Raw genomic sequence first — 16,849 nt, 5'->3', positions numbered from 1 at the left:
ATGAGACTGTTTGCCATCTAGGGGAGGGGAGTGGAGAGAGGGAAGGGAAAGGTTGGAACAGAAGTGAGTGCAAGTGATAATGTGTAAAAACTACCCAGGCATATGTTCTGTCAATTAAAAGATATAATTTTTAAAAAGGCCACAATAACAACTAAGAATATGAACTTGAAAAAGGGAGTAATCAGAAATCAACATGTTTTATTATAAGAAAAAAATTTCCATACAATAAATCCAAAGAAACAACTCTCCATGATCTCTGATGACTTATGTTGAAAAATTAAAATGCTAATTCAGAATTTGTTTTATGATTGTTAGGACATTCTAAGTAAGAAGTGAAACTCCAACTGAGTACTGTTTGATGATTTTTTAACTCAGAAGAATAAGCTTTAGCAAAGGAAAATCTAAATTAAGGCAAATATCTTTTTTTTGTTGTTGTTGTTACTATGACTCTATAGGGAAGAAAAAAGAAATTAAAAATCTTTCTTAAGTGATAACCTAAGCACAAATATTCCTCAATATAACTCAGTAAAGCTTTTGTCTTCAATATGCAATATGTGTGTGTATATACACACATACACACACACACACACACACACACACACACATATATATTCCTCACACCCCCATATATATACACACACATATATACATACATATAGTTATATAAACATATGTATGTAAGCATATAGGAAAAACAATGAGATAAAAAATATATTACTTATGGAATGGAGATTTAGATATTTAGGGAACTCACAAAACAATACTCAGAGGAAGAATATTGCCTCAAGACAGTAAAGTATGTAAATTGTAATGTTATTCACAAAGACAATTGTTCTCAGCCACATCTAGCCTTTTTAAATAAAATATTAATAAAATCATGTATATTTTCTGGTTAAACAATTTAGCATTCAATTTTTACTTTATAAAAGATGTGTTCTAATGCAAAAATAATCCTATCTTTTCTTCTCCTGTATTAACTTTTCCCTCTGCTCTGTCACCAAATAATTTCTCCAAAGACCTGTTAAAATTTTAATAACAGGAGCACAAATAAATTTAAACAACAATTTTCCAAAGGAAAATTATTTGTGGTGAACATTTTAAATGACGGTTTTCCCAGAAAATTCAAAGCAGTACAAAAGACAATAATGAAGAGGAATGAAGGGCACTCAAATCAAATAAGATAAAAATGTTCTTCATTCCTTTAAAGACATTTTAAGTTGTTCCTTTCAACCTGTAATTGCATAAGTATTTTTTGGGTGAAGGAGCGGCCCAAATGTAGGTACACTTATTTAAATTGACTTTTCATGGAAACTAAAGCCATATAGCCTTTAAAGAAAACAAAAGGGGATGGAGTCAAGATAGCCATGTAAAGGCAGGAACTTGACCAACCTTCCAGGATAATACACCACAACAAAGTACACTTTATACCAGCACTTCTACTTAAGTTGTTTTCCAAGCTATTTACTCTTTTTTTTTTTTTTTTTTTTTTTTTTTTTTTTTGTATTTCTTTTGCATCACTCTCATTTCTTTTCCTATTTTTCTACTCTACCCCAGCAATGCAGGCTGGTCCAATATTAGGAAAACTATTAGCATAATTGACTATATAAATAACCAATTAACAAAAATATATATATAATTATCTCAGTAGATGCAGAAACCATTTGATAAAATCCAACACCCATTCCTATTAAAAAGAGAGTATAGGAATAAACAGACTTTTTCTTAAAACAACATCTATTTAAAACCATTAGCAAGCAACGAATGTAATGGGGATATACCGAAACCATTCTCAATAAGATCAAGGGTGAAACAAGGTTGCCCAGTATCACCATTACTATTCAATATTGTTTTAGAAATGCTAGCTTTGGCAATAAGAGAAGAAAAAGAGATTAAAGGAATTAGAGTATGCAAGGAGGAAACAAAATTATCATTCTTTACAGATGGTATGATGGTATACTTAGAGAACCCAAGAGTATCAACTAAAATATTAAAAATAATTCTCAACTTTATCAAGGTTGCAGGGTACAAAATAAATCCACATAAATCATCAGCATTCTTATATATCACTAACAAAATCCAACAGCATTAGATACAAAAAGAAATTCCATTTAAAATAATTGTCAATAGTATAAAATATCTGCAAATCTATCTGCCAAAGGAAAGTTAGGAACTATATGGACAAAACTATAAAATACTTTCCACACAAATAAAGTCAGATTTAAGCAATTGGAAAAATATCAAGTGCTCTTGGATAGGTTGACTGAATATAATAAAGATGACAATAATCCCTAAACTAATCTATTTATTTAGTGCTATATCAATCAAAATCCCAAGAAACAGAACTAGCAAAAATAACAACAAAATTCATTTGGAAGAACAAAAGGTCAAAAATTTCAAAGGAATTAATAAAGAGAAAAACAAATGAAGGTACCCTAGCTGTACCGAATATAAAACTATATTATAAAGCAGTGGTCATCAAAACCATTTGGTACTGGCAAACAAATAGAGAAATTGATCACTGCAATAGGTTAGATTCACAGAACAAAATAGTCAATGCCTATAGAAATCTACCATTTGACAAACCTAAATGTCCTTCACTATATATAAAAACTGCTGGGAAAAATGGAAACTAGTATGGAAGAAAGTAGGCATAGATCCATAACTAACACCATATACCAAGATAAGGTCAAAATGGGTTCATGATCTAGACATAAAGAATGATATTATAATTAAATTAAAAGAACATAGGATAGTTTATCTCTCAGACCTGTGGAGGAGAATGGAATTTGTGACCAAAGAAAAACTAGAGAACACTGTGATCATCAATCCCAAAATGGATAATTTTCATTATATTATTTTTTTTATTGTAACATTTTATTGACAAAACATATGCATGGGTAATAATTCAACCTTGAATCCTGCAAAAACTTCTGTTTCAACTTTATTCCTTCTTCCCTCCACTCCCTCCCCTAGATGGCAGGCAGTCCCATACATGTTAAACTATATGTTAAATACATGTGTGCATATATATAATTATCTTTTTGCACAAGAAAAATCAGATTTAGAAAGAAGGTAAAAAATAACCTGAGAAGAAAAACAAAAATGTAAGCAAATGACAACAGAAAGAGTGCAAATGCTATGATGTGGTCCATACTCATTTCCCAGAGTTCTTTTATTAGGTGTAGCTGTTTCTGCTCATCACTGATCAATTGGAACTGATTGGGATCCTCTCATTGCCAAACATAGCCACTTCCTTCAGAATTGATCCTCATACAGTATTGTTGTTGAAATGTATACTGATCTCATGGATCTGCACATTTCACTTAGTATCAGTTCATGTAAGTCTCTCCAAGACTCTCTTTATTCATCCTGATGGTCATTTCTTACAAAACAATAATATTCCATAACATTCACATACCACAATTTACTCAGCCATTCTCCAATTGATGGACATTAATTCAAGTTCCAATTTCTAACCATGAATAAAAAGCCAAAAAGAACTATTGATTCTTTCTACACAGAGAAAGAGCAGGTATCCAACCCCAAGGAAGTTAATAGCAGAGAGTCAGCAGTTAACAGGCTAAAGGGGAATGATACCTGCCTCCCATCACATAACTCTCTCTTAGAAGAGACTATTAAAAATTAGGAGACTTTGAAGAAAAATGGGGAAAGGAAAGAGAAACTATGATAGAGAATAACAATGTTCTGAAATTTGAGTTGGAAAAAATAAAGAATTAACAGGAGATTCCGGGAAACAAAATTTGTGAATTAGAAAATGTTAAAAAAAATCACAGGAAAGTAGGATTTCTGAATTGGAAAAGATAAAAAAAAAATCTCAAGAAAATAGGATTTCTGAATTGGAAAAGGAAAATAATTCTCTAAAAAAAAATTAGGGAAATGGAAAAAAATTCAATAGAGCAAAATAATTCATTTAAAAACTCAATTGGGCATATACAAAAAGAACTAAAAAGTGTGAATGAATGAAATAACTCATTAAAAATCAGGACGGAAATAGAAATGAATGATTCATTGAGAACCCAAGAATCAGTCAAACCAAAACAAAAAAATGAAAAGCTGGAAAATAATGTCAAATACTTACTGGGAAAATCTACAGACCAGGAAAAGAGATCTAGGAGAGATAATCTGAGGATCATTGGACTTCCCAAAAACTATGACCAAATAAAGAGCCTAGATTCTATTTTACAGGAAATCATCAAAGAGAACTGTCCAGAGATAATAGAAACAGAAGGGAAAATAGGCGTGGAAAGAATTCATAGAACTCCTTCTGAAAAAGACCCTTAAAAAAAGAACATCACGGAATATTGTGGCTAAGATGCAGAATTACCAAACAAAGGAAAGAATATTGCAAGCAGCTAGAAAAAAAGCAATTCAAATATCAAGGGACTACAATAAGTGTCACTCAAGATCTGGCTGCCTCCACATTAAAAGATTGAAAGGCCTGGAACCTGATATTCTGAAAGGCAAAAGATCAAGGATTGTAAGCAAGAATAAACTACCCAGCTAAGTTTAGCATTTTCTTCCATGGAAGAAGATGGTTATTCAATGAAACAGAGGAATTCCATTTGTTTCTAAGAAAAAAACCAAACTTAAGCAAAAAATTTGATCTACATCCACAAGACTAAAGAGAAACAGAAAAAGGTAAACAGAACTATTGACAACTGTATATCTGTTGTGGATTTATAGAAAGTCTGCATGGATAATTTGATTTTACTTATATAAAAAAGGGGGGGAGTAGTAAAGGGAAGGGGGGTAGTATCAGAAAAAGGGGAAGGAGTGATAAAAAGAGGGAAACTACATCCCAGCAAGAGGCATAGAAAATATTCCATATCTGAGGCAATTTACAGAGGGTTAGAAACATTGTGTGAATCTTACTCTCCTTAGAAGAGGCTCAAAGAGTAAATAATTGAAATATTTGTTTTTCAGAGAATTCTCTGTCACCACATTTAAAAGGGGGAGAGGAAAAGGGAAAAGGAAAAGAAGAATAAGGGAAGGGACTTGGAAGGAGGGGGGAGGGATACTAAAAAAGGGTGGGCTATGTGTCACAAGTGGGGTCTATAAATTAAATATTGGGGAAGGGGTTCAGGGGGCACAAGGGGAAAAGCATAATCTGGGGATAATATGATGGCAGGAAATACAGATTTAGTAATTTTAACTGTAAATGTGAATGAGATGAACACTCCCATCAAATGGAGACAGATAGCAGACTGGATCAAAAGTCAGAACCCTACAATATGTTGTTTATAGGAAACACACTTAAAGCAGGGAGATACATACAGAGTAAAGATAAAAGGTTGGAGCAGAATCTAATATGCTTCAGGTAAAGCCAAAAAAGCAGGAGTAGCCATCCTTATCTCAGATCTAGCAAAAGCAGAAGTTGACCTAGTTAAAAGAGATAAGGAAGGAAACTATATCCTGCTAAAAGGTAGCATAAACAATGAAGCCATATCAATACTAAACATATATGCACCAAATGATATAGCATCTAACCTTCTAAAGGAAAAGTAAAGAGAGTTGCAAGAAGAAATAGATAGTAAAACTATACTAGTGGGAGATCTCAACCTTGCACTCTCATATTTAGACAAATCAAACTACAAAAGAAATAAGAAAGAAATTAAAAAAGTAAATAGAACATTAGAAAAACTAGGTATGATAGACCTTTGGAGAAAACTGAATGGTGATAGAAAGGAATATGCTTTCTTCTCAGCAGTTCATGGAACGCATACAAAAATTGTCCATATATTAGGACATAAAGATCTCAAAATTAAATGTAGGAAGGCAGAAATAATAAATGCCTTCTTCTCAGACCACAATGCAATAAAAGCTACATTCAGTAAGAAGTTAGGAGTAAATAGACCAAAAAGTAATTGGAAACTGAATAATCTCATCTTAAAGAATGACTGGGTGAAAGAGCAAATTATAGAAACAATTAATAATTTCACCCAAGATAATGACAATGATGAGATGACATACCAAAATGTGTGGGATGCATCTAAAGTGGTAATAAGGGAAAATTTTATATCTTTAGAAGGTTATTTGAACAAAATAGAGAAAGAGAAGATTAATGAACTGGGCCTGCAACATAAAAACCTAGAAAAAGACCAAATTAAAAACCCCCAACCAAAAATCAAACAGGAAATACAAAAATTAAAAGGAGAAATCAATAATATTGAAAGAAAAAAATTTATTGAATTAATAAATAAAATGAAGATTTGGTTTTATAAAAAAGCCAATAAAATAGTAAAACCTTTGTTAAATCTAATCAGAAAAAGGAAAGAGGAAAATCAAATTGTTAGTCTTACAAATGAAAAGGGGGATCTTTCCACCAATGAAGAGGAAATTATAGAAATAATAAGGAGTTATTTTGCCCAACTTTATGCCAATAAATTTGATAACTTAAGTGAAATGGATGACTTCCGCCAAAAATATGGTCTTCCTAGATTAAAAGAAGAGGAGACAAATTGCTTAAATAGTCCCATTTCAGAAAAAGAAATAGAACAAGCTTTTAATCAACTCCCCAGGAAAAAATCCCCAGGACCAGATGGATTTACATGTGAATTCTACCAAACATTTTTGCTTGATCTGAGATAAGGATAGCTACCCCTGCTTTTTTGGCTTTACCTGAAGCATAATAGGCTCTGTTCCAACCTTTTACCTTTACTCTGTATGTATCTCCCTGCTTTAAGTGTGTTTCCTGTAGGCAACATATTGTAGGGTTCTGCTTTTTGATCCAATCTACTATCCGTCTCCGTTTGATGGGATCGTTCATCCCATTTACATTTACAGTTAAAATTACTAATTCTGTATTTCCTGCCATCGTATTATCCCCAGATTATGCTTTTTTCCCTTGACCCCCCTGATCCCCCTCCCCGATATTTAATTTACAGACCCCCCTTGTGACGCGCAACCCTCCCTCTTTTTTTTTTTTTAGGATCCCTCCCCCCTCCCTCCAAGTCCCTTCACTTATTCCCCTTTTCCTTTTCCCTTTTCCTCTCCCCCCTTTTAATGAGGTGAGAGAAAATTCTCTGAAAAACAAATATGTTAATTATTTACTCTTTGAGCCTCTTCTGATGAGAGTAAGATTCACACAATGATTCTCCCCCTCACTAAGTTCCCTCAGATATGGTGTATTTTCTATGTCTCTTCCTGGGATGTAGTTTCCCTCTTTTTATCACTCCTTCCCCTTTTTCTGAACCGACCTCCTTCCCTTTACTACACCCCCCTTTTTTTCTTTTATATCAGTAAAATCAAATTATCCTTGAGTATTTTTTATATACCCACAACAGAGTTACAGTTCTCAAGGGTTCTGTGTACCTTTTTCTGTTTCTCTTCAGTCTTGTGGATGTAGATCAAATTTTTTGTTTAAGTCTGGTTTTTTTCTTAGAAACATATAGAATTCCTCTGTTTCATTGAATGACCATCTTCTTCCGTGGAAAAAGATGCTAAACTTAGCTGGGTAGTTCATTCTTGGTTGCAGTCCTTGATCTTTTGCCTTACGGAATATCAGGTTCCAGGCCCTTCTATCTTTTAATGTGGAGGCAGCCAGATCTTGGGTGACCCTTATTGTGGCACCTTGGTATTTAAATTGTTTTTTTCTAGCTGCTTGCAGGATTTTCTCCTTTGTGTGGTAATTCTGCAGCTTAGCCACAATATTCCGTGGTGTTCTTTTTTTAGGGTCTATTTCAGAAGGAGTTCGATGAATTCTTTCCACTTCTACTTTCCCTTCTGTTTCTATTATCTCTGGACAGTTCTCTTTAATAATTTCCTGTAAAATAGAATCTAGGCTCTTTTTTTGGTCATAGTTTTCTGGAAGTCCAATAATCCGCAGATTATCTCTCCTAGATCTATTTTCCAGGTCTATAGATTTTCCCAGTAAGTATTTGACGTTGTTCTCCAGCTTCTCATTTTTTTTGTTTTGTTTGACTGATTCTTGGGTTCTCTGTGAATCATTCATTTCTATTTGTTCCATCCTGACTTTTAAGGAGTTATTTTCTTCTTTCACAGTTTTTAGTTCTTTTTGTAAATGCCCAATTTCGTTTTTAAATGAATTATTTTGCTCTATTGAGTTTTTTTCCATTTCCCTAATTTTTTTTTTTTGAGAATTATTTTCTTTTTCCAATTCAGAAATTCTATTTTCTTGAGACTTTTTTATCTTTTCCAATTCAGAAATCCTACTTTCCTGTGTTTTTTTAACCTTTTCTAATTCACTAATTTTGTTTCCCTGCATCTCCTGTGAATTCTTTATTTTTTCCAACTCCAATTTCAGGACGTTGTTATTTTCTATCATAACTTCCCTTTCCTTGCCCCATTTTTCTTCAATCTCCCTCAATTTCTTAAGAGCTTCTTCTAGGAGAGAGTTATGTGATGGGGGGCAGGAATCGTTCCCCTTTAGGTTGTTATCTTCTGAATCTTTGCTGTTAACTTCCTCGGGGTTGGATACCCGCTCTTTCTCTGTATAGAAGGAATCTATAGTTTTTCTAGCTTTTTTGCTCATACTTAAAAAATGTTTTGGGGTCTGTCCCTGGGGTAGGAAATTATTTACTTCTTTACCAGCTTCCTCCCAGACCGGATGGATGCAGCGGCCCCTGCGCCCACGCTAAGAGAGAGCTCTGGGAGAGAGTTCCCCACCCCCTCCCTGGAAGTGCCTCAGAGGTGATTAGCACTGCTGTGCTTTGAGGGCGTAGAATAGTGAAGACAGCAAGAAGCTCAGCCTATGTGTCCGGGTGGGGAGTGGACGTCTGCAGCAGGTGACGTGAGAAGCCCCTGCGCTCAAACTGGAAGTGTCTGCCAGAAACCGCGGTCCCTAGTTCAAAGGTTCCGCTTCTCTGGGACTTCCTGGAGCTGAGTTCCACTCCCTCCAGCTAAGCTAGGCCGTGTGTGTTGCCTTGGGCCGTATCCACCCACTTGTCAGTCTCTTAACTATTCTCAGGAGGTAGCTGAGGCCACACCCCCTGGTGCCGAGTCTGCCCCAGGGTGGGGGTGGGGGGAAATCTAATCTGAGTTTTAAAATATTTTGGCTTTCTCTTCTGAACTGCTAAATAATTAGCAGAGCAGAGCTAACAGCCTGTGCCAGATTCCTTTACCTCAGTGGCTTCTCTGATCCCAGAGCCCTTCCCAGCGCAATGGGCGCAGTGTGCCCCTACCCCACCGTCTGTGCTGGTCTTTCTTATTCCTCCCCGGAGAACTGACCTTTCCTGTTGAAACTCCAGATTCTCTTCAGCTGGTAAGTCGTGCTTCCAGTCCTTGTGGTATCTATCAGTCCTGAGCTAATTTTGAGACTTAATTTATCTAATTGGTTGTGAGGGAGTGAGGACGTTCACTGAGTAGTGTGTTTCTTCTCCGCCATCTTGGCTCCGCCCCCTCTACCAAACATTTAAAGAACAATTAACTCCAATGTTATATAAACTATTTGAAAAAATAGGTGATGAAGGAGTCCTACCAAACTCCTTTTATGACACAGACATGGTACTGATACCTAAACCAGGTCGATCGAAAACTGAGAAAGAAAATTATAGACCAATTTCCTTAATGAATATTGATGCTAAAATCTTAAATAAGATATTAGCAAAAAAGTCTTCAGAAAATCATCCCCAGGATAATACACTATGATCAAGTAGGATTTATTCCAGGAATGCAGGGCTGGTTTAATATTAGGAAAACTATTAGTATAATTGACCATAGTAATAATCAAATTAATAAAAAACATATGAACATCTCAATAGATGCAGAAAAAGCATTTGACAAAATCCAACATCCATTCCTACTAAAAACTCTTGAGAATATAGGAGTAAATGGACTATTCCTTAGAATAATCAGGAGCATACATTTACGACCGTCAGTAAGCATAATATGCAATAGAAATAAACTGCAACCTTTCCCAGTAAGATCAGGAGTGAAACAAGGTTGCCCACTATCACCATTTCTATTCAATATAGTACTAGAAACTCTAACCTTGGCAATAAGAGCCGAGAGAGAGATTCAAGGAATTAGAGTAAGAAATGAGGAAATCAAACTATCACTCTTTGCAGATAACATGATGGTATACTTAGAGAACCCCAAAGACTCTGCTAAAAAGCTATTAGAAATAATTCAGAATTTTAGCAAAGTGGCAGGATACAAAATAAATCCACATAAATCCTCAGCATTTTTATATATCAGCAACAAAATGCAACAACAAGAGATACAAAGAGAAATTCCATTCCAAACAAATGTTGAGAGTATAAAGTATTTGGGAATCCATCTACCAAAGAATAGTCAGGAATTATATAAGAAAAATTACAAAACACTTGCCACAAAAATAAAGTCAGATTTAAATAATTGGAAAGACATTCAGTGCTCTTGGATAGGCCAAGCGAATATTATAAAGATGACAATACTCCCCAAACTAATCTATTTATTTAATGCTATACCAATCATACTCCCAAGAAACTATTTCAATGACTTAGAAAAAATATCAACAAAATTCATATGGAAGAATAAAAGGTCAAGAATTGCAAGGGAACCAATGAAAAAAAAAGTCAGATGAAGGTGGTCTAGGTGTACCTGATCTCAACTATGTTATATAGCAGCAGTCACCAAAACCATTTGGTATTGGCTAAGAAATAGACCAGTCGATCAGTGGAACAGATTAGATACATAGGACAAAAAAAAGGTACATCTATAGCAATCTAGTCTTTGACAAACCCAAGGATACCAACATTAGGAATAAAAATTCATTATTTGGAAAAAAACTGTTGGGAAAACTGGAAATTAGTATGGCAGAAATTAGATATGGCTCCACACTTAACATTATATACCAAGATAAGATCAAAATGGGTCCATGATTGAGGCATAAAGAATGAGATCATAAAAAGATTAGAGGAACAGAGAATAGTCTACCTCTCAGACCTGTGGAGGAGGAAGGAATTTATGACCAGAGGAGAACTAGAGATCATTATTGATCACAAAATAGAAGATTTTGATTACATCAAACTAAAAAGTTTCTGTACAAACAATACTAATGCAAACAAGATTAGAAGGGAAGTAACAAATTGGAAAAATATTTTTACAATTAAAGGTTCTGATAAAGGTCTCATTTCCAAAATATATAGAGAACTGACCCTAATTTATAAGAAATCAAACCATTCTCCAATTGATAAATGGTCAAAGGATATGAACAGACAATTCTCCGATGATGATATTGAAATTATATCCACTCATATGAAAGAGTGTTCCAAATCACTACTGATCAGAGAAATGCCAATTAAGACAACTCTAAGATACCACTACACACCTGTCAGATTGGCTAAGGTGACAGGAGCAAATAATGATGAATGTTGGAGGGGATGTGGGAAACCTGGGACACTAATACATTGTTGGTGGAGTTGTGAAAGAATTCAACCATTCTGGAGAGCAATTTGAAACTATGCCCCAAAAGTTATCAAAGTGTGCATGCCCTTTGATCCAGCATTGCTGCTATTGTGCTTATATCCCAAAGAAATATGGAGGAGGGGAAAGGGACATATGTACCAAAATGTTTGTGGCAGCTCTTTTCATAGTGGCCAGAAACTGGAAGATGAATGGATATACATCAATTGGAGAATGGTTGGGTAAATTTTGGTATATGAAGGTCATGGAATATTAATGCTCTGTAAGAAATGCCCAACAGGAGGAATACAGAGAGGGTTGGAAAGACTTACATCAACTGATGCTGTGTGAAATGAATAGAACCAGAAGGTTGCTGTACATTTCATTGTTTTATGAAGATGTATTCTGATGGAAGTGGATATCTTCAACATAAAGAAGATCCAACTCACTTCCAGTTGATCAATGATGATCAGAAACAACTACACCCAGAGAAGGAACACTGAGAAGTGAATGTAAATTGTTAGCACTACTGTCTACCTACCCAGGTTACTTATACCTTCGGAATCTTATACTTAATGTGCAACAAGAAAATGGTATTTACACACATATATTGTATCTAGGTTATATTGTAATACATGTAAAATATATGGGATTGCCTGTCATCAAGGGGAGGGAGTAAAGGGAGGGAGGGGATAATTTGGAAAAATGAATACAAGGGATAATGCTATAAAAATTACTCATGCATATATACTGTCAAAATGTATAATTATAAAATTAAAATTAAAAACAAAACAAAAAATAAAGAGAAAGAAAATTATAGACCATTCTCCCTAATTAACTTTGATGCAAAAATCTTAAGTAAAATACTAGCAAAAAGATTACAGAAAATCATCCCCAGGTTAATACACCATCATCAAGTAGGATTTATACCAGGAATGCAGGTTTGGTTCAATATTAGGAAAATTATTAACATAATTGACAATATCTATTACCAAATTAACAAACAACATATGATTTTCTCAATAGATGCAGAAAAAGCATTTGCTAAAATCCAACACTCATTTCTTTTAAAAACACTAGATATTATAAGAATAAATGAACTTTTCCTTAAAATAGTCCATTGCCTCTATTTAAAACTATGAGTAAGCATCATATGCAATCTTGATAAACTGGAACCATTCCCAATAAAATCAGAAATGAAACAAGGTTACCCATCATCACCATTACTATTCAATATTGTATCAGAAATGCTAGCTTTGGTAATAGGAGATGAAGATGAAAAAGAGATTAAAGGAATTGGAGTAGGTAATGAGGAAATCAAAATGTCACTCTGTAGATGATATCATTTTATACTTAGATAATCCCAGAGATTCTATTAAAACACTATTAGAAATAATCTACAACTTTAGCAAAGTTGCAGGATACAAATTAAATCCACATAAAACTTCAGCAGTTTTATACATCGGTAACAAAAATCCAACAGCAAAAGAAAATTTCTGAAGAAAAATTTACATTTAATTTTTTTACATTTACATTTCTTTACAAAGAAAAATTCCATTTAAAATAATTGTTAATAGTATAAAATATTTGAGAATCTATATGCCAAAGGAAAGTCAGGAACTATGTAAGCGAAACTACAAAACATTTTCCACACAAATAAAGTCAGATCTAAACAATTGGAAAATATATTAAGTGCTCTTGGATAAGTCAAGTGAATATAATAAATATGAAAATACTACCTAAGCTAATCTATTTATTTACTGCTATACCAATCAGACTCAGGAGTAACTATTTTAATGACCTGGACAAAATAACAACAAATTTCATCTGGAAGAACAAAATGTCAAGAATTTCAAGGGAACTAATGAAAAGAAAAATCAAATGAAGGTGGCCTAGTTGTAACTGATCTAAAACTATTATAAAGCAGCAGTCACCAAAACTATTTGGTATTGGCGAAGAAATAGATTAGTTGATCAGTGGAATATGGTTATTTTTACAGGACAAAATATTCAATAACTATTGCATTCTAGTGTTTGACAAATCCAGAGATGAAAATTTTTGGATAAGAATTCACTGACAAAAATTGCTGGGCAAATTAGAAATCAGTATGGCAGAAACTTGGCATTGATCCATACTTTAACACTTTATGCCAAGATAAGGTCAAAATGGGTTCATGATGTAGGCATAAAGAATGAGATTATAAATACATTAGAAGAACATAGGATGGTTTGTCTCTCAGACTTGTGGAGGAGGAAGGAATGTGTGACCAAAGAACTAGAGATCATTATTGATCACAAAACAGAAAAATTTGATTATATCAAATTAAAAAGCTTTTGTACAAACAAAACTAATGCAGACCATATTAGAAGGGAAGATATAAACTGGGAGAACATTTTTTATAGTTAAAAGTTCTGATAAAGGCGTCATTTCCAAAATATGTAGAGAATTGATTCTAATTTATAAGAAATCAAGCCATTCTCCAATTGATAAATGACCCAGGGTATGAACAGGCAATTTTTAGGTGATGAAATTGAAACTATTTCTACTCATATGAAAAGGTGTTCCAAATCATTATTGATGAGACAAATGCAAGTTAAGACAATTCTGAGATACCACTACATACCTGTGAGATTGACTAAGATGACAGTAAACTATAATGACAAATGTTGTGGAGGATGTGGAAAATTGGGACACTGATGCATTGTTGGTGGAGTTGTGAATGGATCCAACCATTCTGGAGAGAAATTTGGAACTATACTCAAAAAGTTATCAAACTGTGCATAACCTTTGATCCAGAAGTGTTACTCCTGGGCTTATATCCCAAAGAGATATTAAAGAAGGGAAAGGCACCTCTGTATGTGCAAAAATGTTTGTGGCAGCCCTTTTGTAGTGTCTAGAAACTGGAAATTGAATGGATGTCCATCAATTGGAGAATGGCTGAATAAATTATGGTATATGAACGTTTAAAAATATTACTGTTTATTAGAAAAGACCCGCAGGATGAATACAGAGAGGCATTGAAAAAACTACATGAACTGATGCCAAGTGAAATGAGCAGAACCAGGAGACTTCAACAACACTTCAACATATACAAATACACTTCAACAACAATACTATATGAAGGTCAGTTCTGATGGAAGTGGCAATGACGTGATCCAATTCAGTTCCATTTGATCAATGATGAACAGAACCAGCTACACTTAGCTAAAGAACATTGGGAAATGAGTGTGGACCACAACATGGCATTTGCACTTTTTCTGTTGTTGTTTGCTTGCGTTTTTGTTTTTCTTCTCAGGTTATTTTTACCTTTCTAAATCCGATTTTTCTCATGCAACAAGATAATTGTAGAAATATGTACTCATACGTTGTATTTAACAAATTTTATTTTAAAAAAAGAAGGAAAAAAACAAAACAAAAACAAAAAACAATGAGATGATTCAAACCAATTCCAATTGGTTAGATGAAGAGAACCGTCTCCACCCAGAGAGAGGACTGTGGGAACTGAACGTGGTTCATAAGATACCATTTTAATTCACTCTTTTTGTTGTTTGCCTTTTATTTTGCTTCTCTCTCTCTCTCTCTCTCTCTCTCTCTCTCTCTCTCTCTCTCTCTCTTTTTTTTTTTACCATTTTGATTTTATTTTTCTCGTGCAGCATGATAATTGTATAAATATGTATCCTTATATTGGATTTAACATACATTTCTACCAAGTTTACTATATATTGGCCTACTTGCCATCCAGAGGAGGGCATGGGAGAAGGTGAGGAACATTGGAACATAGGTTTTGCAAGGGCTAATGTTGAAGAATTTTACATGCATCCTTTTTGAAAAATAAAAAAAAAAAGTTTTAATAAAGAAAAATAAAAGAAAATAAGTTTAATTTTAAAAAAAACCTAATTCTTAGTTTTATTTATTAATTCAGTAGTTTTTTTTTTTTACTTTCAATTTTATTAATCTCTTTTCATTTTTAAAATTTCAAGTTTAGTGTTTGACTGGGGGGGTTTAATTTGCTCTTTTTCAAGCCTTTTTTTTAGTTGCAAGCCTAAATTCATTGATTTTTTTCTTTTTCTATTTTATACAAGTAAGCTTCTATATATATATAATATAATAATATAATAATAATATAAGCTTCTACACACACATATATATATATACATATACATATAAAGGGAATATAAAATTTCCCTTTATTACCACTTTGGCTGCATCCCACACATTTTGGTATGTCATCTCATTATTATCATTCTCTTGGGTTAAATTATTAATTGTGAAAATGATTTGCTGTTTCACCCAATCATTGTTTAGGATGAGATTATTTAGTTTCCAATTACTTTTTGGTCTATTTTCCCCTGGCTTTTTTATTGAATGTAATTTTTATTGCATCATGATCTGAAAAGCATGCATTTACTATTTCTGCCTTTCTGCATATGAAATTGAGGTCTTTATGTCCTATTATATGGTTTGTTTTTGTATAGGTTCCATGAACTGCCAAGAAGAAAGTGTACTCCTTTTTGTCTCCATTCAGTTTTGTCCTATGATCTATCATACCTAACTTTTTTAGTGTTCTACCTCTTAAACTTCTTTCTTATTTATTCTGCAGTTTGCAAGGTTGAGATCTCTCACTATTATAGTTGTGCTGTCTATTTCTTCTTAGAGCTCTCTTAACTTCTCCTTTACGAATTTAGATGCTATACCACTTGGTGCATATATGTTTAGAACTGACATTTCTTTATTATCTATATTACCCTTTAGCAAGATATAGTGACCTACCTTGGCTATTTTAATTTAGATTAATTTTTGCTTTTGTTTGATCTGAGTTCAGGATGGCTACTCCTGCTGTTTTTACTTCACCTGAAGCATAGTAAATTCTGCTTCAGTCTTTTATCCTTATTTTGTATGTATCTCCCTGCTTCAAGCATGTTTCCTATAAACAACATATTGTAGGATTCTGGCTTTTAATCCAGTTTGCTATCCACCTCTGCTTTATGGGGGAGTTTACGCCATTCACATTTATGGTTAAAATTACTATTTATGTATTTCCTGCCATTTTGTTAACCCCAGATTATGTTTTTCTCTTTTCTTTACCCTCTTATTCCCCTCCCCAGTATTAACCTTATGAGCACTACTTGCCTCACACAGCCTTCCTTCTTTAGGATCGCTCCCAACCACCCACTTAGATTTATTCCCCTTTTCTTAAGCCTTTTCTTTATAATTTCTGTATTGCCTTCTATTTAGCCTACTCCTTCCCTTTTCATTTTCCTCTGCCACTTTTCCATGAGGTGGGAGAAGTTTCTCTGTAAACTGAATATGTCTAATATTTTCTCTTTGAGACAATTATGATGAGAATTAGATTCACACTATGTTCATCCCCCTCCCTTCTTTCCCTTAGATATAATAGATTTCCTTTGCCTCTCCATGAGATATAGTACCTTCCACTTTTCCCTTTTTCTGGTACAATTTCCTTTCCACCTCTAGATCATTTTTA

This window comes from Sminthopsis crassicaudata, chromosome 1, assembly GCF_048593235.1.
Source record: "Sminthopsis crassicaudata isolate SCR6 chromosome 1, ASM4859323v1, whole genome shotgun sequence".
NCBI lineage: Eukaryota > Metazoa > Chordata > Mammalia > Dasyuromorphia > Dasyuridae > Sminthopsis > Sminthopsis crassicaudata.
The sequence above is the reverse complement of the archived record's forward strand: the minus strand, read 5'-3'. Positions refer to the sequence as shown.